The 25906-nt window shown below is 37.0% G+C and overlaps 1 protein-coding gene across 1 annotated transcript in view; it reads right to left on the bottom strand.

The window, feature by feature from the left end:
• Nucleotides 1-25906, bottom strand: part of TRHDE (thyrotropin releasing hormone degrading enzyme) — a gene marked incomplete at both ends in the record, with an annotated part of 372282 nt that overhangs the window by 239355 nt on the left and 107021 nt on the right. The gene's annotated exons all lie outside the window — the stretch shown is intronic.

Below are 25906 nucleotides of genomic sequence, written 5' to 3'. Positions count from 1 at the left end.
TATCATACTGATTGATTGTCTTAGGGCCAAAATGCTGGTCCCTATTGTTTATGTAACTGCAAATTAAGCCACTTTCTTTTTGACCTTAACAAATTACCATACCCCAGTATTAATTGTAGGCTCCAAGACAAAATGATTATTGAGAAACTCTTTGCCTTTTTAAACGCATTGTTTAAAACAAAAATCTAGGAATGTCTTTTTAACCTTTCTTTTTCCTTCTAATTCTATGCAAATGAGCACTTTAATAGCTAATAATTAAGATGGGGGTGAGTTCTAATGTACATGGATTATCTTGTCTGTCTCCATTAGTCTTTTAAACTTATCCAGAGGTGTGTCTGGACCAGTTTTATTACTACCCATAAAACAATTCTCAGTTTAATGTGAGTTCTGATTTGTCACACACCTAATAAAAGCTATGTCATCATTCATGTCTCCCTGCATAAAACCACACAAAGCCACACCCCACAATGCACAAACTGCCATACCTAGAAGCATAATCACAGGAGAGAATAGCATATTTTCCTCATGCCACACAGCTTGAGCATTCTCTTATAATCCTGTCAAAGCTGCTGTTACACTGAATCATGACATTAACAAAGGCATTGTCTTCTAAGTTCCAGAGGCACATATTTTATACTCTGGCTTTGAAGTTTGGCCCCAAACACTTTTTTTAATCATAGATATTTATCTTCTGGCCACTGGAGGTCTACCCACAGCAACTTGAACAATTTTGATGATCCAGACAAAATTATGTCCCCTTTGAGCAGTGGCAATTTTGCATATTGGTTACAATTTTTATGTCTTTGTCTCCTTGCCTGCCTTTACTGCTCTGACTTAGCCTTTCATGTGATGGTGAATGGCAGGGGCACCCACGTATCCCTGTATCACAGATTCTCAATCAACAGAGTAATGGTTGAAATGTCACCCTAAGCCAAATGCCTAGTGAACAGTTATAGATAATCTTGTATCCTGTAAAAGGTGCTTATTCTATTTTGCTAAGAATATTTATGTGACTTAGATGTTAGTGCTGACAAAATGTTTCCCTGCATATGTTGAAAAAACATTTTCTATTTTCTATTTTGTATTTTAGGATGGACTTGACTGATCTTTGAACACTCAACTGAACTCACCATTTTGTAATAAATGATTTTGCAGTGTATTTCATAATTTCAGCATGTTAACATTTCGTTTCCTCACATTCAAGTTCATAGTTACTATTACAATTTTCACTTTTTATGATTTCCATGTAATGATACAATCTGAAAGTTATTCTCACTTGTGGAAAATTTCAGAGATTTGTCTTCTTTTTTTATTCCCACTCCAAAATGTGTATTAATGCATAGTATATATACTAGAAATTAACAATATAGCTATACTCATAGTTTTCTTTGCAAAAAGAGATTTCAATATTCAATTTGTCTGATAAATTTAAACCAGTTGTATACCATTGTTCCATAAACCCATGAGATTTTAAAAAGAGTTTATTTTTAAAACTATTATTATTTGAGAATTTCATACATTTATAAAATAAGTCTTGGCTTTGTCAACAGTAGTACAATTGTATTCAAGAAATGTGTCCAGTCTGCTCAAATGTCACAGCATTAGCATGAAATATTAATGAAGCTTCTGTGCTCAAGATGGGAATTGCAGTGTATTTTTAAACTCTAAGTTATTGGTACTTATTATCATTTCATTAGATGTTGATGTGTGTGTGCTTTGGTTTTTTTTTTTTTTTTTTTTTTTTTGTTCTTTCTTGAAAACCAGTTTTCAGCTTTGCTGCTATCTTTTTGACTATCATATAGCTCTTTTTTATTGATTATATTATTTATTTACATTTCAAATGTTATCCACCTTCCAAGTTTCTCCTCCAAAATCCTCCTATCCTCTCCCCGTCCCCTTGCCTCAATTAGGGTGCTCGCCTACCCATCCACCCACTACTGCCTCAGGGTCCTAGCATTCCCCTATGCTGGGTCATTGAGCCTCTACATGACCACAAAGCTCCCCTTCCATTGATGCCAGAACTCTTAGCAGTCTTCCTATGATGTTCTGGGACTGTCAAAAGCTTTGCCCGAATTTCTTCCTCGATATGCACATTATTGTTGCTATTTACTTTATATTAAGTTCCACATAACTTCAAAGAGTTCATTTAAATATACCTACACACTAAAGGTCATTTTTTTCTTATGACTCTACATCCTTTCCATGTCCTCTATCTGTGACTCACTGTCCTTGGTCCTAAATGACACCTGTCCAAATTTTGCTACAACAACAGATGAGTTCAAAACTTTACCTGGCCAACAGTACCTACATTTGATTTTGCCTTCATTGTTTACATCAATGGCAGCCAGTTTCAGCTATGTGCCACCACATTTTGCTCATTTCAGCATCATAGCTCAAGTGTCAGCCTGTTTTCAGCTTCAGTTCCTAAATTACCAAGAAGTGTTTTATGATAGTCTACTCACAGCATATTGACGGATAGAGTGATACAGTCAACGCTGATGTCCTCAGGAAGTGTGACCCATATAAGAAGGTGCCAGAAAACCTAGACTACTAAGAACTATGCCACCATGCTTGCTAGTTCCACAATATGGTATCTATTGAAAACACTCTGTTGACTTTTATTTATTGACATTTCTGCATGATGCTGACAGTATGCTGCGTATTTCTCCACTCATCAGAATATTAACATCATTTCACTTCCTTTGGATTACGTTATTATGGCAAAGTTTTATTTTGTCTTGATTTTTAATCTCTGAGCTTCTTTGAATCCCTTAGCTAGAATTTAGTACAGTGTAGTTTTACTATAATACATGTAAGAATATGTGTTGACCAGGGTTTATTGAACATCGTAAACCCACAATGCTTCACTTCAATAACAATAATTTTCAGCTGGTGTGTTCTCTGCCTTTTAGCCCTTTATTCTTTGGAAATTTTAATTAAACATGTGATATATATGCATACATATTAGATATGTAATATATGTCTGTTTATATGTATATATGTATATGTATGTGTATGTGAGTGTATGTGTATATGTGTGTATATGTATATGTGTAGATATAAGAAATGAAGCCTCCTGGAATCCCCTCATGCACTTTGGCATGTCACGTGTTGTTGCTTTTATTTGGATCATGTCATATAGGTCATATAAGTGAAATTCCATGGGTGTAGCTTCTGACATTACTAGAAGACACAATCTCACAACAAACTTTTGAGCCTATGGCTCTTAAAATCTTTTTGTTCCCTCTCCCACAAGGTTATTGAGCCTTGGGTGTGAGAGTTGTTTTTAGATGTCTCCTCAGTCCTAGACCCAGAACTACAAGTAACTGTGGGATACTGAGAAGACAATAAATAATCTTCTCTTGGGAAGGCTCCTCAAATTCGTTATCCAGTCGTAAGTAAGTCAACTGTAAGATCATATACATAAAAGTAACAGACTGACCAAATTTTATTTTTTTACTTAGAAATTTATATTTAAAAATAATGTATTGATTAATTTAGAATTATATACTTAGGAATATTATATTTATGTAGTTAGAAATAATATATGCATACATATAAGTGTATATGTATGCATGTACAAATATATATTTTTTAAAAGTTTTGAAAGGGACCATGAATATAAGAAGTGAGTATATGGGAGGAGTTTTAGAGGAAAACAGGGAATCATCACCAGCCAAGAGTTGGACTGCAATCTAAAGTCTGCCTTTGTTTTCTCACATGACTCTTATATGGTTTCCCACTGTAGAAAACAACATTTTAAAAATGTAAGGTGCATCGCTGAAACGATTTCTACATAGCTTTGAAGGGAGAGAAGAAAGCACCCCTTCCTCCAAAATAGTAAATGAAGACACACAATTGGTCAAATTCTCTATGAGAATCAATTTCAGTGCATCTCATCCTTTGACATCTTTCTCAAGGCATTTGGCATGATGAAGGGTTCAACAGTCAGGGTGTATTTTTGAAGTCTGTAAATTCTGAGAAAGAGTTGTCTTATTCTGACCTGTTTTAGTTATTTTGAAGTCTTAGTCAAAGAAAGATACATTCTGTACCATTTGATGACATTTGTAATATTCAAACAAATTATTGTTTGAATTACAAAGTTTTGTCAAACTCTAAACCTTATTTTGTCAAACCCTTCCCTTATTCATAATTTCTATGTGTATGGCAAGAAAGTTATAACCTACTTACACATTTGGTTTAACAAAAAGTAGTTAAAGATACAGGCAAAATTATGTTACCAATGCCAAATTTTACAACATTTAACTCTAGACATAAAACAAAGACAATAATTATGTAGTTCACAAAGAGAGGCAGATGGGAAGGGATATCTAAAGCTCTTCAAAATTAAGACATATCCCAGTGACCCAAGGAGAAGTTTTTGTGAAATGCACAAAATATCCTCACCAAGAACTTGTGGGTATACCTTTTCTGAATCCCTAGGAAGAGCTAACATCTTCCCCCAAACCCCTATTTTTCTAAACTCCTTGTACCTTTTACATGAGGAGAACCCCAAATATATTGGTTTGAGTGCAGCATTATGTCAAGCCCAGAGATTTCACACTACACCTTGCCAGGCTGTCACAAGACATCTCAAAGGAAACAAAACCCTGCTGATACTACACAGAGTGCTCTACAATATACGCAGAGACCCCAATTCTCATAAATCAGAATTTCTACTTGACTGCAACTGATCTATTTTAAAGAGGGCAATCCTGCCAGAATCAGATTTGTCATGACACGTTCCCTTAATCCTTGCCAGCATGAGCTCTGTAAACATAGTGTTTGAAGTAATAACACATTATTTTATATAAAAGCCCCAGAGCCCTGCATCCCTGAGCGCTTTCCAGTAAAGCAGCCAAGTTACTTAAGCCTGTTTCAGGTGCTGCTTTTTGATGAAGCTGAGGAGGTAGAATTACTGTAGACCACTGACAAAGGGTTATTTGATATGAAGGGAATTAGTGACTTAGAAAAAGAGCTGATTCAGTTGACAAGACCTACAAAGTAAAGGTGGGTGCAAACAGAATAGAGGCCTGAACTGAAAACAGCCACTGACCATCTACACAACACGTATACCCCAGAATCTTGTGATCTAGATCTGCTCTGTGCATGCAATGCTGCCAACTTGCTTGTGAATCTAATCCTCATAAAATGCTGTTTTCCTTTTCACCAACCAAGCATTTACCCTCTATGAACCATCACAAAAGACTTTATGTACGGTTTTAAACCAGTCTCCCTAAAATCTTTTTGAATGATCCAAGTGGTTGTTTATTTCTTTTCAATCTCATTTCAGTGATCAAAGTACATGGGGAAACACATCCTGAAGATGGTTTTGCATAGAAGAGATGATTGTGACAGGCAGGTAGTGAGATATATTCAGCCTAACTGACAACTTTGGCAAAAGGTAAAATTAGGAATTAGCCAAGTGTTAGAGACTGGAGACATCAAAGTATAGCTAGAGAATTCATTTAAATCACAATGGAAAACTGTAACAGCTAGGGTTGGCTCTTCTTCCCAACCCCCTGTTCCCAGAAATAAGACCCAGACAGAAACTAAATATATAATTGTGATGGCCATACAGTGAGGCTCTTCTCTGGCTAGCTTATCACTTATTGAAACCCAATTCTTCTCATCTATATTCTGTCCTGTGGATGCTTACCTGTCCCTAAGAACCACATATCTGTGCTTGTTACACCATCCCAGGTGAACCTCCCACCTGGCATCATCCCAGAATCTTTCCACCTCCCGGAGAATCCATCTCCTCTTTCCTGACTAATGTATAGACCAACAGATTTATTATTGACAAGAGCCAAATCCTTACTACATATGATATTCTCTCTACAGGGAACCACTGAGGAGACTTGAGCCACCTCATGTATAGTCACAATAGTAGTGCTATATGAACAAATCAACGTAAGTTAAAACAGCCATGGCAGACATATGTAACATTCTATAATATAATAGATATTAATGAACATTTCTTCCATAAAGACTCTCACAATCTAAACCATGCCTACTACAATAAAAATGCTTTTGTTTTTGTTGCAGGGTTCACTGTAAGACATTCCCATAAATAATTCTCTCATAGACATTTTTTATTATATATTATTATTGCTCATACATCCTGTTTCCTCTTTGAGAATATCAAATATCCTCATGGAAAATATTAAGAGTTAATTCAGTGTGAGGCTGTGAGACAAAAATGCTAATGTAAAGATGAAATACATAAGATGGTGTTTGGTACATAACAAAAATGTAAGGTGTGTTAAGATGTTTAGAGATAAAAACAGAATAATCTAATCTGCTAAATGTTTCATCTCCCACAGTGCCCTGTGCATTCAAATTCAATTTTGTCCTGTGAGACTGAGGCTCAGTTGTCAATTCTTCTTGGAATTGGCCTCTTTTGTGCTCTCACCAACAATTCAACAGGCTGGTCAGACCATGTCATCAAACTACCTGCTTCCTGAAGAAACTGGTGTGCACAGAGAATCTGAGGTCATTCAAGAATATTGACTTCTGTCTCCCCAGTGATAATCAGAAACTATATTCTTCTGGGGGAAGTGGTATGTGATCATAAAATGAAACCACCTAATGAGAGATTGACAGGTGCATTCTTAATAATGCGGGATCGGGTAGAAGATTAGTGAAGAAACATTCATTAGCTTATAACTGGTTCAATCCGCAAGAGCTTGAAAGCATTCTACCTTTACCCTGAGGGCAGGCAGGCCATCTCCTTAACAGGGCCTAAGTACAGGATGAAGAAGATGTGTGCCAGATGGAACCAAATAGTGGAGACTAACGAGGGATGCTCCTATGAACTGAGTTGTGGGCTCTGAGAAGATACTGACTGACGTTCTGTCCTCAGGTACTTATCAATATGACCTCATTCAATATAGAGACATTAAGTGTACTAGACTGCATATCTATGTATATTTCTTAAAGGGAAAATATGATCCTAATACCACAGATGAATTAAGAAATGTACACAAGGAAAGTGTTATATATAGATAATTGCTGAGATTAGAGTGTTCTACGATCCAAGAGACATCGAAATTTTTAGAAACCATTAAAAAGTATGGAGGAAAGTCTTCCCCACTGCTCTAAAAAAAAAAAAAAAAAAGAACAGAGAGAAAAAGAAGTCAGGATTTTCATTGAAAAATGCTGAAGTCAAGTGTTTTAGAGGCTTAAGAAGAACAAATATGTGAAATTACTATTTTGGAGAGAATGATGGAAGAAAATAAAGATGTAGACATGTAGTGTGATTGCTTATTAAGGACGTATGAAAATCTGTGTTTATATATTTTAAAATGAGTGCCATGACAAAGTATTCTGTACTTCAGGTATAGAAAGGGAATGAAGTAAGACTTACCTAGGATTGAGAGTTTCCCAAATTAGATACTGGGGGAAAGGGTTTCAGGTGGAGTAAAGGAAAAATACCCACTGGCTTATTAACAGCACAACCTGGATGATTAGATGAAGGATTTGATCATCATGATTGTGAGCATGTGACAGATTAATAAGTTGTGATGCTGAGAGAAGGGTAGGGCAGTTATTGCTGATGGAGGAGGAGAAAGAGGAAAAGTAGAAGAACAGTCGGAATAGGAGGGAGGGCAGGAGCAAGAGGAAGAAGAGTAGGAAAGGAACAGGGGAAGAAGAACAAGAAGAGTAGAAGAATGGAGGCCAGGAGCAGGAGGAAGAGGAAGGAGGAGAGTAAAAAAAGGAACAGGAGGAAGAAAAAAGAAGGAGGAGGAAGAACAATACCAGCTATAAAGACAGATGGCTAAAACAGGGAGTAGGATGGTTGAAAAGAAATGTTTAAAAATGGTATGCATAGTGGTCTAGGGCATGACCATGGCCTAGTTGGAATAGTGAAAAAGATCAACAGAAACAAGGCTATTAGGTGTCCCAAGGTTTCGGGAAGGGATTCTACTGTTAATGCTGAAACCGGCTGACATGGTGGCAGAAGAGAAGTAGCAAGTCACAGCCTCATGAATATGAGTAAAAGTCAGTGGCCAAAATATATAAAACTTGTCTTAGGAGCAATGACTTCCAGAGATATACTGTATAGCATGCTGATATACCATAGCTTTAGAAATTGTGGAGATTAGCTTTTGTGTTCTCAACACAAAAGCTAAAAACATGGCCTAAAGTGTATATTAATAGGCTCCATACATATTTCAAAGTAGTGTTATGTGCAAGATTACTGTATATTTTTTCTCTATTATATTTCATTTAAGAGTTGAGAAAATGGTCCCATAGATAAAGTGCTTCCCATGTAAATGTAAAGACCAGGGTCCAAATCCTTAGTACTTGTGTAAACTGAGGTGAGTCTGATGGGCCACTTTTAATTTCAAACCTCAGGAGGGAGAGACAGGGATCTCTGGATAGCTAGACTGGCTGAATCATCAGTGCTGGGTTCAGAAAGAGATGCTGTCTCAAAAAATAACATAGAAAGCAATAAAGAAAGACAGCCATTATCAATCTCTGCCATCCAAATGTATAAATATTCTCTCTCTCTCTCTCTCTCTCTCACACACACACACACACACACACACACTCTCTATCTCTCTCTTTCTCTCTCTCTCTCTCTCTCACACACACACACACACACTCTCTATCTCTCTCTTTCTCTCTCTCTCTCTCTCTCTCTCTCTCTCTCTCTCTCACAGAGTGGGGGGAAGGTACAGTTATCTGAAAATACCTCTAAATCTAAACAAGAATGGCATCTCATTCACTTTCAGGCTTGCAGATGTACAAGATGTGTCTATGCAGTGCACGTGTGTGTGCCCACATTTATGTGTATCTGTGTGTACGTGCACTTCAAAGTATCATAGTGATCAGAGATTCCTTGGAATGCTTGGGATTATAATTCTGAGCTGGTGGAGTTGGACAGAGTTTACCATCTCACGAGGCAAGGCTAATAAGTGTAATTATGGCTTTCATCTTTGTACTAATCTCTTAGGCAATTTGTTCATGTGTGGGGAGGTGAGCACGATCCAAATCATGCCAAGAATACTTGCTGCTTTCTGTAGTTCCTTAAAATCCCAGTGAAGCTGGAATCTTCAGAATCTGCTATTTAGACTACTAATCAAGTTTCTCTGCATTTATAATTTGGGAGCTCAGCAAAAATTCACCTTGTCCCATTTATGAGACTGTGCTGACTATTATCAGATGTAAATTCAGCATATTAAAATAATCCTGATAATAACTTATTTTAAAGTCTACAAAAAATGCAATTCTTTGTCTAAACTGCGTCTCCTAAGCTAATGCTGACCCCAGCGCAGGAAGAAATACCTGAACTAGCCTTGCACACTTACAATAGTTAATCATAATTTAATTTCTTTCTCTCTCAACAAGATATTTTATTAAGCAAATACAAGCAAGTTACAAAAATAGATAGCTATGTTTGACCTTGTTTCCAGTAAAAAGAATAAAAGACTTCTTAACAGCAAGCTTTAGCATCTCTATGAAATAACAGTAATGGCTGTGTGATATTTGTGACACTCGTCAACATTTGAACTCAGCATTTTCAAATTCCCTTACTTGGCTCAGTACAAAACAACTGTGTCAACTCTCACACAGCTCTGGATCGATCAAAGTACATCAACCTCCATCCAAGAATGAGCATCAGCGGATTTTCTCTCCTGTGATCATTTATTTGTGCCTTCTTTTTTTCATTTCGTACCTTCAGTGACTGGTATGTTTGACAACAGCAACACAAAATCTGACACACTGGGAAAAGATCTTCAGTTTTGCCATTTGTGAGATTTAAGACTATGACAGAGTCTGAAATGTGCAGTGTGTTCTCTGAGGCTGCTCACGTCCTTGCCCCCTTTCTTCAAACCACTTCAAACCCACAAGCACACATATGGTTTCTCACCAGAGAACTATCAGTTGTGTGAGTCACTGTCCCACAGCCCCAGCTCTGAAATGGGCCACCATGATCTATCTATACATAGGCATTGGAAACTCAGCACTGGGAGGAAAAAAAATTGAACAAATCAAAATATTATCTATTGATAGAAGATATTGAGATGAGGAGTGAGTCCGGCTGCCTGAGTAAATGTCTTTATGAAGAGCCATTATTTTTTTCCCCTGGCTTCTTAGCTTTGTTCACCATTAGAGGCTATAGATAAAATGGATTTGTTTGTTCTGACAGGAAAAAAACTAAGGTTTCAAACATTATTCTAGTAAGGTAAAAATATGGAATAAATTATATGCAAGAATCAAAATATAAGTCTACATGTAGCTATGGAATATAAGTGAATATGTAATATACAAAGAATGAATGTGTGCCATCATGTTAAATGGTTTTGTGTAAAAATATAGTACATTATTATAAAAGGTAGGTATTAATAACTTGTCACATTCATACATAGTGTATAAAATATAATATTATTACAAACATTGATTGCATTACTGTGCAAACTCTATATTTACCATGTGTAAATGTATGGCTCCAATAAAATAAAACCACATAAGTTATGTGCAACACCCACTTAAGTTTAATTCTGAAGTGTACACAAAATTATAGAAAAATAAGTCAGGGCCTCTGAGGGATTAGTAATTTTTGTACTGAACTAAACTTATAGAGTAATTCGAGGTTCACTGAACTACAGCCCATGGTCCAGATACAGTCAGCTGTCTGCTTTTGGAAATAAAACTTTATTGGAACACAGTCACACCAGTTCATTTATGTGTTATCTGAAGCAGTTTTCTTGTTACAATACACAGTTCAGTAGCTGTAACTGAGTTAATACAGTTCCCAAAGCTGAAGACATTTCTAGTCTGACCCTTTACAAAGAAAGTCTGGTGAAGGCTACAATATTAACTATGGGGTATTTGTTAGATGATTAAAAATTCTTTCTAGTCCTGTTTTCTTAATAACTGCTGAAGAAAGGTGATAAAGAGTAACAGATATTTAAGAAAGTATGTTAATATTTTTAAAGTGATCAAAGTAATTTGGGTAAAATATAATTCTGACACAAAGGTCTAAATAATTCAAGTGGCTGCCACCGTACTTTGGCCTTAATCTTATTAGACCTCTCAGCATAAATTTAAACAAACAGTACTAAAAAGTGACCCAAACCCAAATATGTGTGCAGAAGCTTGAGCTACTAGGGGAAAATATGAAAGACTGAGTAGATAAACAAACTGTATTTTCTCACAGTTCTTGTAGCTACAAGTCCAAACTGGCAACATCTTTTTACTGGTTTGTAAATGGTTGTCCACTGTGTTTAAACATGCCAGAAAGAGAATTATCTCTTAGTACAAACTCCATCATTGTTATTTCAAATTCACTAATCCTATCAGGTTAGGAAGGAAGTAAAATTACCTTATTCAACCCTAATTACTTCCCAGTTTCCTTTTAATAGCTGTGTATGCTGAACAAAATTGCACTGGGAGTTAGAGCCTCAACACACTAACTTTAGAGGACCATAGGTCAGTCCATAAGGAATACTGTTGAACTGTTTGATACATATACATAGAGCATTGGTTTTGCCCACTAGGAGAATTTGCCTCAAGTTTCATGCCATTTACCAGGTAACTTTATTAATATTAATAAAAATTGACAGGGTGTATCTCAAGTCAAATGATCCTAAACATTACCAACTACCAATTACTTTACACCTCAGTGAATATTTTTCAGTCTGTAAAATAAAAAGAATTACTAAACAATTTAAAGTCTGAAAAAGTATTTTGTACTCTTGAGGGCACACACTGAGTCACTCATGAGTACATTTTTATATGAAGACTGAGCCTACAAGGGAGAAAATAAATCCAATAAAGAATGAATCTAAGTGATAAATCATTAAAACTCCACAACTGAAAAAAAAATTGCATTTGGGATTCACCCCCCCCCCACTCTAAATGACCCTCTTAAATGCTTCCAGAATATCCACAGGCTTTCTTCATAGCTACCAGGTTGAATTTATTCGGCCTGTGTGCCGAAGCTTCCCCAACAGGTTAAGGCTTGTCTTGTTTGTAGATATATTTTACATCTAAAAGCACATATTTAGCACAGGAAAACTGTCAGAGAGCAATAGAAGATTTTAATGCTAGAATGGATAAGGAACATTTCCACCTGAAATTTCTCAGAAACTCTCTGTAGAACGCTTGGATCTTCTACGGTCATAATGGAAAAGTCCTTTAAAACATTTTTAATTGGATACTCTCTATATCTACATTTGAAATGTTATCCCCTTCCGCCACTCCACTATCTTCCCCCTCCCATTCCATTGGTCTTCACAAAGGTGCACTTCCTCCTAATCACCCTCTCCACCACATTGCCTTGGCATTTCCCTACATTGGGAAAACGTACCCTCCCTGGACCAAAGGCCTCTTCTCACATTGATACCAGACACTGCTATCTTCAGCTTCATATGCAACTGGAGCCATACATCTCTCAAAGTGTGCTCAATGGTTGGTGTTTTAGTCCATGGGAGTTTTGGAGGGTTTGGTTGATTGATTGGTTGATTGTTTTTCTTCCCATGAGGTAGATCCTTTCAGCTCCTTCAGTCCTTTCTCTAGCTCCTTCATTGGGGTCCCCATGTTCAATCAGATGATTAGCTGCAAGCATGCTCAGCTGTATCTGTAAGACTCTGGCAGAGCCCCTGAGGAGGCATCTCTATGTGGTTCCTGTTAGTAAGTACTTCTTGGCATCAGCAATAGTGCTTGGGTTTAGTGATGGCATATGGGGTGAGTCCCTGAGTGAGACAGCTCTGAATGAACTTTTCTTCAATCTCTGTTCCTCTATTTGACCTTGTATTTCTCTCGTCTAAAAATTGATTTGTTCTCTCTTCTAAAAAGGACTGAGGCATCCCAATTTTGGCCTTCCTTCTTTTTGAGTTTCATGAGGTCTGTGAATTGTTTCTTGGGTATTCAGAGGTTTCTGGGGCCAGTATCTACTTATCAGTGAGTATATACCATGTGTGTACTTTTGTGACCAGGTTACCTCACTCAGGATGATAGTCTCTAGTTCCATCCATTTGCCTAGGAATTTCATGAAGTCATTATTTCAAATAGGTGAGTAGTATTTCAGTGTGTAAATGCACCAGACTTTCTGTATCCATTCATCTGTTGATGGACATCTGTGTTCTTTCCAGCTTCTGGCTATTATAAATAAGGCTGCTATGAACAGAGTGGATCATGTGTTATATCGTGGAGCTTCTTATATGTTGGAGCATCTTTGGGGTATATGCCCAGGAGTAAGATCCATTATTGACAAATGGGACCTACCTCATGAAATTGCAAAGTTTTTGTAAGGCTAAGGACACTGTCAAGAAGACAAAACAGCAGCCAACAGATTGGGAAAGGATCTTTATCAATACTACATCTAATAGAGGGCTAATATCTAATATATACAAAGAATTCAAGAAGTTAGACTCCAGAGAATCAAACAATCCTATTTTAAAAATGGGGTACAGAGCGAAACAAAGAATTCTTAATTGAGAAATACTGAATGGCCAGGAAGCAACTAAAGAAATGCTCAGCATCCCTAGCCATCAGGGAAATGCAAATCAAAATCCTGAGATTCCACCTGACAGCAGTCAGAACGGCTAAGATCAAAACCGCAGATGACAGTAGATGCTAGTGAGGATGCAGAGAAAGAGAAGAATTCCTCCACTGTTGGTGGGATTATAAACTGGTACAAGCACTCTGGAAATCAGTCTGGCGGTTCCTGAGAAAAAGGTTTGTCTGATTGGTTTTTAAGTTTAAAACTTTGAAAAATAGTAGGTCTTATGAACAAGAATAACGCTCAAAATGATTGCAGTAATGTGTATTCTTTTTTCCAGAGATTTTCTTTCTTTCTGGCATCCATAGGCAAGCACACACCTGAGCAGAGTATGCACAGTATGAGGAGGACCTACTTCTTCAGTGATAAAATGACAACCTTCATCCAAGATCTCAAAGCACCTCATCTATTTAGTGATAAATCATCATGTATAAGCCATGGACTGTAGCATACATCAGTAGTAGACTAAAACTGAAAGACCATAGTACTATGATAGGACAGCTTAAGCTACACAATGAGATCCTGTCTCAAAATAAAGACTGAGCTTGCAGCATGGTGGTTGGTAAAGTGCATGTTTAACATATAAAATGCCCTCATTTTGATCCGTAGCTCCACAAGGTAAATAAACATATACATTAATTAATTTTCCATCAACCTTTAATAAGACCTTAATATGCAAGTGTTAACTGGATGTTGGACTGATTGGGATAACCACCACAGCTCCTGAACCTGGGAAATACCCGGAATCCCTGTGTGTGCTCAGAATGTGAACATCTGAAGGGTCCTGCCACAAGAACAGTGAGCAAAGAAGAAGGAAAGGAGTATATTTTGAATGTGACTCTGTAATGGAGCATTTTGCTTCAATCAACTTCTAGATGCTTAACCCACATTTACATAACAACCTCTCAGGCTCAGTTCCTTGAAATGAAACTAATTTGAAAAGCCTTCTGATCTTAATATAAGCTATTTTTGCTCTAAAGTTTATGGGAATGGTCACCTCTTGCTGAAAATTGCCTGATTGGCAACTACCATCAGCAATAATCCCCTCTAGACTTTAATGAAATGTTCTTCTCTTTCTCTAGGGCTTTGGATTCCAGTTTGCCTCTAATTAACTCCAGATTGACCAATGGGCAGTGAAGGAAGCCATTCACTTCTAGCAGAGGATTATCACAGTCATCATTTTGTTCCAAGTACAACTGCTCTGTTTAGAAAATACAAAACATCACAGCTGAAGAGTTGGCTCAGCAGGTAAGCTCTTACAAAAGATGTCATATGATTATGAGCATCTTAGAGTGTTCCACAATCACCTGGAAGTTCAGCTCTCCACAATCTGACACCTCTGTTTCTATGCACACCACATTTTCAGACACACACACACACACACACACACACACACATTCACATAATCTTAAAAATAAAATAAACCTTTAAAAAAACTGAAAGAAAATGCAGAAAATATAAACTATCTTGCTATGCTTGTTTCAAAGAGCCAAGAAAGAGAAAGGGAAGCATTAAAAGGTTCATTCCCTCAATGTAGCATTACAGAAGGTATAGTTCAAGTAGCTTGTCAAAGTCCTCAAAACTATAGTTTGGTAGGAACCTGTGTTAAGATTTCATTTGAAGGCCCATTGTAATACTTTTGTAACTTTTATTGGTTCTCCTTTCAAAATACTTCTGGAATCAGCTTGCCTCTTATCACTTCCATTGCTGTCGGTTTGATTCAAACCGGAGATATTTTTTGGTTTGATGGATCATATTCACTCTGCTCTGGCCTTCTCTTCTCTCAAAAGTCTTTTCTGCATGAGACAGTCAATGCAATTGCCTAGTGATGTTAAAACACAATCACAGTTGACACACTACCCCATCCTGGGAGTCTGTACACTCAGCCCTGTGCTGAATGCCTAAGCTCATATGATGGTAACAAATGAAAATGTCTAACATTTAAATGAGGTCTTGGACGTAGGATCCACATGATGAGAATCCGACCTCAGAATACTTGCCTTCTCTTGGCTATGCGAAAACATCAAAAAAAGGAAGCCATCTGTAAGTCATCAAAGAAGGCCCAAGTAGAGCCAGGCCATCCATCCTTGCAACTTATTTTTAAATTTACATTTTATAAAAGCGCTTGAAAGTAAACTCCTATTGATTCGGTCATCCAATTTATGGCGTTCTATTATGGCCTCTTAGATACACCTTTGCTCCATTTGAAAGTGTGTCCTTCAACTGCCATTCAACCAAATTCATCACCATCTCTGGTTACCTCAAGGATGCCATCCTATGTTAGTTACAGACACTCTGCCTTATTCACACTGGTCTTCTTGCCACTTCTCCAGAAGGTCAGACGCGCCTCTTCCTAAGTTGTCTCTCTTCTATATATTGGCACAAGTAACATCATATCAGCAAGGTATATACTGTTGCCCTCCCACATAAAAGAGAAAATTCCTCTCCTAGCAACACATCGGACCCTTTCTGTTCTGCTCCTCTTTCTCTATCATGGTTGAGTTTCAAGCCATAACAATAAATATACATGTGTACACATCTTCTTTTCTCCAAATCAATATGTAAACCCAATTGAAGACTGCTATACTCTGTGTTAACTAGTGATAGCAATTTTCCTATACCAAGTAGAATGGTGGTGATTACCTAACAGACACTCAACAAATATGTGTCAAATCCATGAGTAAGTACTGCTTCCTTTTTAATAACAATGAGAATTTGATGAACAGAGAGATGGTTACTTAATTTTAGAATATGAAATATCCTCAATCCAAAATTCAGCTTTTGAGAGTCTCACCATTAGAATATTATCATAAAACCAATTGGTCATTACTTCTTTGGGCACAAACACATCCATTTTGAACTAATGATTTATTTATTCAGATTTTAATGAAAACATGGCAAAAAAGGTATAGTTAAGCCATATCTTTTCTACTTGTGTTTACCAAAAGAAAATATTTTATAGGGTTGATTACTTTTATTTCTCTGTTTAAGAAGCTCGAAAATCATGTCACATTTACTTTATGAGCCAGAGAGTTCTCTTGTCTTTGACAGAAAAAAAATTGGAATCTACATATTTATTAGTATTGATTTAGTGCCTACTTTGGGCAATGCACCATTCTAGGCAAATGAATTAGATCGATGGATACACTTAAAAAATATTCTGTTTGCTTAAGGACTTTAGTCCTCGACAGAGAAAAGGGAGAGATCAAATACACTTAGAAAACGAAATAAATTATACGTAAGTAAAATATGTGATATGTAAAGATAGGAGGTGCTAGTGAACATGGGTGAAGAGTAGAGGGACATGGGGAATGGTTGCCAAGGTTTAAACTAAAGCAGAAGATAGATCTCACACAGAGGCACTTTAGCTGTGTACATTTCTACAGGGAAAATCTCCAAACTGGAAGAAGAATGAGAGCCAAGTCCTTGGGTTGGAGAGTGATTTGCTGTGGAGGAGGGAGATGAAAATAGAGAAATAAACACAAAAACCATTGGCTGCAAAGAAGTAAGAGGTGAGGAATGAGTGTCAGAAAGGGGGCAGATGATAAAGACTTTTCCAGAACAAAGGAGCACTGTGTTGAACTCTTTGAACAAGGTAAGTCATTGGGATGTAGATCAGCCAAGTGGCATTTCCAGATAACTCTAGTTGTCTTTGTGGGAAGTCTGCACATGTGCTTTATGGTTTAGGATGTTGTTCTAACCCAAATAACCTGTCATAAATATAAAGTACAATTTAATACAGCTAACCTACAAAATGTAGGAGTAGCAACTATCTACCCTTATCCTTACATGCCTAACTGGAACTGTGTCTCAGAACAACTGTCCAGAGTGTCAGTAATATCAAACCACATATTGTTACCCCATGAAAAGATAAACATTCCAAGTATGGATTTGGCTAGAAACATACACTTTTTGTGCCATCCTAAATCTGAAAATGGTTAAAGTAGGCAACTGTAACTCAAGCACTATCTGAAAACTCAGCTACTATAGTCTCATACCATTTAACAATAATTTATTTATATTGAATAGTGTTTCTTCATGTTGCTTTGTTTGAGATTGGTCTCGCTAAGCAGACTAGACTGGCCCAACTTCACTATCTACCTGCCTTAGCCTCTCATGGGTTAAACTCATTACCTAAGCAGGAGAACATGAGTTTGGAAGAAGAGAAGTCACAAAGATGACCAGTGAGAAACCAGCAGGCTATAGAGTTTAGAAATGTGGAGTTATTGAGTTTAAATGGGTGGGGATGGAAGGTTGGTCCATGTTGTATTCAAAGTGCCTTAAATTCGGGAGTTCATACTAAGCATGTTAGTTTTGTTATTCTCATTAAGCATCTGCAATACTATGGTGTGTGTGTGTGTGTGTGTGTGTGTGTGTGTGTGTGTGTATGAAGGGTGTCTGTGTGTCTCTGTGTGACTCTGTGTGTGTGTGTGTGTGTGTGTGTGTTTCTGTGTCTGTGTCTGTGTCTGTGTCTGTGTCTGTGTCTGTGTGTGTCTCCATGGTTATATGGTCATAACTGCCTGTCCAGGGCAGGCTAGCAACTAGAAGTTTTCTTTCCCAAGAAAAGCCATAGAACATATAATTTCTATGCCCCATTTCAGTGTTGGGAGAAAACATTAAAACGTTCTGTGCCATGTCTTGTCTGCTTCCAGATAAAATGACTTTATTCAGAAGGTGTGTAGTACCATAATGTGGAAGAAGGAATGTTATACACAGAAGCCCTCACTTCAAAAAAAAAAAAAAAAAAAAAAAAAAAAAAAAAAAAAAAAGCATATAGACCCTGTTGAGTTTCTCTGGCCAGTTTGTTAGATTCAGAACAGACCTTCCCTTTTTTCCAATAATATTTCTTTAAGACTGATAGGGCTCAAACACACTCATGCAATGAATTCTGTATAGAAACATAAATGGACAGGACTTCAGGACAGTTAAACACTGACCCTTGGAGGGTGTTGAGACCTGAGAAGGCTACTTCTACAGAATTAATTTCTCACATACTGGTGAGGAAAAATACACCCATATACCAGGCTGGGCATCAGGCAGAACAGAAGTAATCTCTGTCAATTATGTGTGGTGCAAGCATAGAAAAAAACAGCATTTTATCACGACTTTGCTCGTATCCTGTGCCATCCAGTGCATCTAGCTGCCAGGTAGAAAGTAAAAATAAAAATGACACTTTAGAGGAACAAGTCTGAGATGTAAATCTAGATGTCATCTGCATCACCAGATTGTCTTTGTTGTTTGTAAAACTGAATAGGATCAGAAAATGAGACTCCACTGGAGTAAGTAACAAAGAAAGGAGATATCAAAGTTGACTCCTAGACACACAACTGTTAAGCAACTAGAAAGATTCCAAGGGGCAAAGGAGTACAATGAGAAAAGAATAAAGAAAAATGTGTGGTGCTAAAAGACAGACAAACATAAGAAAGTGAAGGTGCATCTTAGGGAGTTAGGAAGAACACTTGTGTCGGATGTTGCTGATGAAGACTAAAACCAGATGTTGGGGAATTCGCCATGTGGGAGCATTAGTGAACTTGAGAAGTCTCTGTGCAGGACTGAGGGCAAAAGGCTGATGCACAGTACATCATTGCAAGATGGGAAAAGAGAAATCAGGGGCCATGCACACAGAAAATCCTTTCAAATCAGCGTGGCTGTAAACAGGAGGAAAAAAATGGGTCTGTAGCCAGAGAGAGTGAGCTTGGAGTTAGTGGAACTGAGAAAATGGCGTCATATTTATAATGCTGATAGATGAATAGCCAAGAAAGAGGGAAAGCTGGACTTTGGGGAGAACTGACGAACTACTAAAATGATGTCTTTGAGCAGGTAAGAGAAAAGAATGAGAAAGATGCCCATTTCTTCTGGTCAGTATGTGTTACTCCTGGTCATCATGGTGGGCAAGTAGAAAATAAGGCAGAAGGCTTATGTAATAGTCAAATCTGTAATCACTGGAAATATATTTCCTAACCTAACAGCCAAATGTCTCTGCTCAGATAAGTAAAGATGGTGTATCAGAGGCTTTGTCAAAATATGTTTAGGAGAAATTCCAAGGTTGTGAATGTGTGAAACTCGTAAAACTGAGGAAGAAGTTGGGAGGGGAGGGATATCAAACAAATAGAATATGCAATAACACTGTAAAGTCAGTAAAATAATATCTGAGACGTTCTTTTTAATTGGATTTGGAGTTTTTAGTGTAAGATGCCCCAACTTGTCTCCACTGTGGAGTATAATGTATAAATAACTACTCAATAAATGCCTACTGAATTAATTAGTTAATTCAGCCTTATGGTTAGTTTGTGTTACATTAAATCCTCTACCTTGTATTATGGCTTGCTTGTTTATAGTATAATAATTTTGTGTATCATTCCCACTGAAATATGCTGTTTTCATTGATTTCTTTCATCCTTAGTATTTTGTTTATTTATGTTTTATTGGTGGTTAAATATCATAAATAGTGAGTATCATATAGAAGTTTTGTTTGTTAATGTAGTACTGGAAATATACAGCATGTAATGGCTACAAAATAGCTTAACAAGAGCAGTTAAATGGCCATATTATAGAATAATTAATGAAGGAATAAAATGCCCTGTTAAATTGTGCTAAAATAACTGTTAAAAGTTGGAATAACGGTGTCTATTTTAATAGGATTTGGTGTTGCTTTCACACAAATGGTTGTCAAAATGGGGCTTGGGAACATATAAAACACTTCCTTCTGAAAGAAATTATAACTATCCTTTTGGTTTGCAAGAAAGAAAATCACCTGATAAAGGGCTTTTTCAAAATAAATGATCTTCATAAAATAGAGACTATGCTTCTTATATTTCAAAAAAAAAAAAAAAAAAAAAAAAAAAAGGATGGAAAGCTGTTTGAAGTCTCAGTCCCAGTGATACTTAGGAGAGAAAAAACCAGTGCTCTGTGATAGTAAACTCCGGAAGAAGGTACTAATCTCCATAGCCCCCAAAATAGATTCCACCCCAAACCCACAAAATTGAACAGTTATAATAGGCCATCTATCCCATTGTAGAGAAATGTTGACTCTGTCACTTTGATTCATAAAGTCTAATGTATACACAGGGTACCTCTCCATTCCAATTCTCAAATTAATCCCCTCTCTTTCTTTCCCAACTTTAAACTCCAGTCTCTTTTGACAGAATTCTTAGAGGAATTCTGACTGAAAGATGCATTCTGGGGATAAATTCATGATCTACAAAATGAGGCCTAAGATTTTACCTTACAAAGCAGTACTACATAAGGACATTAACCAAATATACACATCATACTACTTATTTACCTCTTAACATGGTGAAGAAAGAAAAGTGATACTTATAAAAGTATCAAAACAACCCTCAGTTAAACTGAGTCTTACAATGAATATGAAATGACACATCATATAGTTATAATATTAAACTAAACACAGCTATTTTCACCACTTAAAAACAGATGTCACAAGAGGCAGAGTGTTTGGCAGTCTATATAAATGAAGAAAATATAATAGCCTATACTGTTAATATATTTCAAAATACATATGTGTGCATGTGCTTCAATTGCACCATGAACTATTTCATGAGGATTTATCCCTTGCAAGTAGCAGATCATCATTGTCACCTTCATCCATACTGTAAATATATATCAGGTCTGGAGAGATGGCTCAGTAGGCAAAAAGACTGCATTCAAATATAAAGATCTGAACTAGCCCCAGACCCATGTGGGAAATATGTCTGCTGTGGTTACATCAGTATCTGGACTCAGAGTGCCGGGGAGGTGGAGACAAACTCAGTGAGCCCTGAGGTTCACTGGCCAGCCTAGATGAACTGGGGAGCATCAAGCCCCTGAATAAACAGAACATTAGAAATGAAAATAAGCTAATGAAAACAATATTTTAATGGAGATAATCATTAAGCAAGTTCTCTCTGTCAAAATCAGGTTGTAGAGTGACCAAAAAAACATGGCTGAGATTGACTTCTGGCCTCCACATGCATTAACCCTGTGTGAGCATACGCACGCATGTGCGTGCACTCACACACATACACACACATACACACAAAACATATACTCACTCACATACATACATACAAAAATGGAAAATTCAGGTATGTCTATTAAGTAAACAAAGCCTATCATTCAAAGCAGAATTTCTTGTTCCCAAACTCTAATAAGAAAATATATCCTAATAGTTACCTATTCCATTTTTTTAAATGTGTTCTCATTGGTGTGATTTAAAGAATCCCAGTCATCTTATGTCACAACCCTTACAGAATCTTAAGAATGATATTTCTCCTTTTGTACCTACCACACTTCTCTGGCTTCTCACAAAGAAGAGGTTTCTATTTAGGAATGTTTTATGGCTATAACACAGAACTCACACTCTTCAATTAAAGTGGTATTAAATAGTACCTTTTAAGACTAAAGTGCTGGATTATATTTTAAACTTTGTGGGTATGAAATTTACTTGCCTCCCTGTAAATACTGTATTCTCTGCTCAACATACCCACAGTCTCCTTAAGGATAGAAAACCTTGTGGCAAAACACCCATGCTCCCTCTACAATCACATTCCATGCAGGGCAGGTAATGAATTTCCCATAAAGGCAAATGCTCTGTAGTATGAAGAGAAGCAATCAAACAAACTCCTTTACAAAACATCGATTTACAAATTACAGAGCAGCAGCAAAGGGAAACAGAAGACTATCCGCCGTAATTAATTGAAACCTAAATAGGGCAAGTAAGAAAATATTGTGCCCGTCATTTTATCCACCATCTAATTAACTTATGAACATCTATGATGAAAATGTGCATGCAAGACTTGGGTATGTCTTCACGGTTCTTGTTTCTTCAGTTTTCCTTCCCATGTTTCTTGCAATGGCTATGTATGATTACTTTTACCAGGTAGAAATTAGCAAAACTCCTATTATATTATTTTCACTAATAGATAATTTTCTTTGTTAAAGTGATATATATTTTAATTCATGAGTTCAGAAACTTCTGAAAAACTGTTTTTAACAGAATTCCAGTGCCATAGTGTCATGTAGCCTGAATTTGAATTCCTAATTCATTCGCTATTGTTTAAATGATCTATTCGCATTATTTGTTTACCAAATCCCTAAATTTTCCCTCTAGACAATTAGAAAATAATAAATACTACTTCAAAATCTCATGATAATAATTAAATGGTTAAAAACATACAAGGTGTTTAAGAATAACTCACATTTCATAAATATAAACAGTTTCCATTTTGATGTTATATGCATGATCTGTCTGTATAGAAATGATAACTTAACTGTATAATATGTATTTGTATACATAATAAATACACAATATGTATTTTTACAATGTACTTTATAAAGAGTACTTCAAGTGCTCACCAAAACAGGACGTACAGATATAGGAGGTATTGTTGTATCATAACCAAGCACACTCTAGTCTGTTCCATAACTTAATACCAAGAAGTTAAAACTCTACATATCTCATACAAATGGTTTTAATACCTTGAGATCTTAAAGCTAGTCATACTATATACACCATTAGCTTATGTTGGCTTAAAATGATAAATAAATAGCATTATTTATCAAGGAGAATGAACTGTCATCCTAACCTAACAAGAAGCAGTAGAATCTTCTCAAGGAACTCTTCCCTAAGCTACTTGGGGTGGAAACTCAAACCCTTAGATATATAAGCTCGCATGGGCTACACCACAGTCAACAAAGTGAAACTGTTCCACACTGGAAATGAATCAAAACATAAGTGAGAAGTTCAGAAATACTACACTGAAAAGTGGAACACAGCAAAATGGCTTCAAGAAAATAAAAAGTAAAGGCTCTGAGCCTGGTATAGCGGCTTATGCCTGCAACCTTAGGACTCGGGATATTGAGGAAGAGAACCACGGTGAGACCGAACACTGCCTGGACTGTAAGCTGTGGTCTAGGTCTGCTTACACTCAGAGTTGGAAGTGGGGAAGGCAAGCTGACCACATCCTCCTGGATTTGCATTATCTTCGTCCCCATTGCACCCAGCACAGAATGCCCAGCCCTTAACTCGCTCTCTTGCATGAACACTTGCCTCTGTGCCACTTCAAAGATACCATAAGTTCAGCCATTAGGCACTTTGTTCCCTCTGATCTAACTCACGTCACATGATTTCCACTGGGCTCGGTTTTTATTCTCTTGAACTGATATCTAACCACTTGCAAATAAACGCTTCCATGTGAAAAGCTGTAATTAATTTCTAAAAGCCCCTAGTCTCTCATGCACACAGTATCTAGCCCTCATATACTTCCCAAACTTCTATTCTGATTACTTATTAATATTGATTGATTGACTGATTGGTTGACTGACTGGCTGGCTGATTTAACCAAGGCATCATAACAGAGCCCAGGTAGCTTCAAACTTGTCATCCTCCTGCTTCAGCCTCTTTAGGGCTGAAATCACTAGAGGGTGCCAATGTACCTAACATGTTAGCAATTTAAATGACTATCTCCAGCTGATAAACTGTATTTATTACTATTTGGCTTTCTGTCCATCTCTACCTGGTAGAATGAAGTCTCTCAGAGAGAAAGGAGTTTTGCCTATTTCAGTCACTATGAGATTTTCATCATATGAAAAAAGCTTTACTATAGCAGGCTCTAAATGCACGCAGAAGGTATGAGGGAAGGAAAGAAGGGCAGAATGGACCTCAGAAACATTTTTTTTTTGATAAATCTGAATACAACCACAGGCATCATTAACAAAGGCCGAGTTTATGAAAATAAAATTAGCCTAACAGTATAATTCATAATATGGGATGGGAGGTGAAGAATTTCTCAAAAATGATTCTGTGGCTGAAGATTTTTGCATCAGGAGTATTTAGAGAGTGCACTTTACAAATCCATTGGCACACACATCCACAGACACAGGAAATAAGTAGACCTTTACAAGAAATTTCATAAAGCACCCTGAGCTGTGGTAACTCCCCTCACTATATAAAAAGGAGCATGCTGGAGCAAGTCAAATCATTCAATTATATACACCATAAGGTAGCTGAACAAGAAGTAGCAATGGTGAATAAAGCCTTTTTCCCGCTCCAGATGACGGCCTGCATAGTTCAATTGTGACTGAAATGGGGAAGCAGAAATGAATCCTGCTACAAGCTGACAGTCACATGGAACCCCCTGAAGTTACAAATTGAGTTCCTCTGCTAATTACTGGTCTGAAGGGGACAGAGAAAGATCCGCATTTTATTTCTCTTGCTGAACTTGCAACACAAGCACTCTGTGAATTTTACATTACAGAGTCAAGCTGGGATGTTCCCAGTTACTTAGCACCACATCCCATGCAAATAAGGTCAGGCAGTCTTCCCTGCCTTGGATGACTACAAGTGAGAGATTCCCTGGTGAAGCAGATTCTAAAAGGAAGTGGATTTTACAAAAGGGCTAAAGGGTACAGATCCCATTTGAAACAAAACTTTTTTTTATAAATGCAGAGGGAATATTTCCAAAAGTCCTCACAATTTTGCAATACAGTTCATTAAAATGCAATGTGGGCCCATAGATGAGTATATCAGCTCTTCCGTCTACTTTCTGAACTACTCATTGTATGACCAATAAAGCCACTCTGCAGACTGGTCCTTTAATGAAATATGCCCAGTTCTCCAGGGAGGTGAACCTGTAGCTCAAACTCACATTTTTGTCAGATAAACACTTTATTCTTCACACACACACACACACACACACACACACACACACACACACACATATTATGCGGATTCTTACTAAAAAAGAAACAACACTTGGGAAGAAAATTGGTGACAGGGGTGAGTAGGGAACAAAGAGCTGTTATGACATCATATCCCTTCTGAAAAGGGAAAGTAACTTCAACACATCTAATGCCTATGTGCACCCTTTATAATGTCCTGGAACATTCTAGCTCATTTCCTGCCAAAAGCACAGCCTCATTTAAATTAGAATAATACATTAATGTGTTTATTCACAGGACCAACAATTACTGCACACATTTGCTCTGTAAAAAAGAATATGTACAAGAACATTTCATTATTATAACAATTCCCACTATTACAAAGTTTCTCTTCTGTCACTTTTCTATTAGTTTAACTGTGTACTACAAATGCAATTTTAAAAAATAATATAAAGGAAATCTCATTCATTAAGATCTGACATACACCAATTTGGAGAGAAAAAGGCTATCTATGTCAACTCTGTGTACAATGTTACCTACTTACTAGAGTCATAAGGACCTGGGTGTCTTGATGCTAGGAAACATCTTCAGTCCTCTTACATGCTCATTGTAATTATTAAGCTTGATTTTTGACAATCACCTTCTATAGGATGTATTTTAACTATTTCAGTTATTTCTTTAGAATTCTAACTCACACAACGTCTTCTATAATTCCCATGAACACGTACTGGC

This window comes from Micromys minutus, assembly GCF_963924665.1.
Source record: "Micromys minutus genome assembly, chromosome: 22".
Taxonomy (NCBI): domain Eukaryota; kingdom Metazoa; phylum Chordata; class Mammalia; order Rodentia; family Muridae; genus Micromys; species Micromys minutus.
Note: the sequence above shows the minus strand (reverse complement) of the source record. Positions and strands in the feature narration are given on the sequence as shown.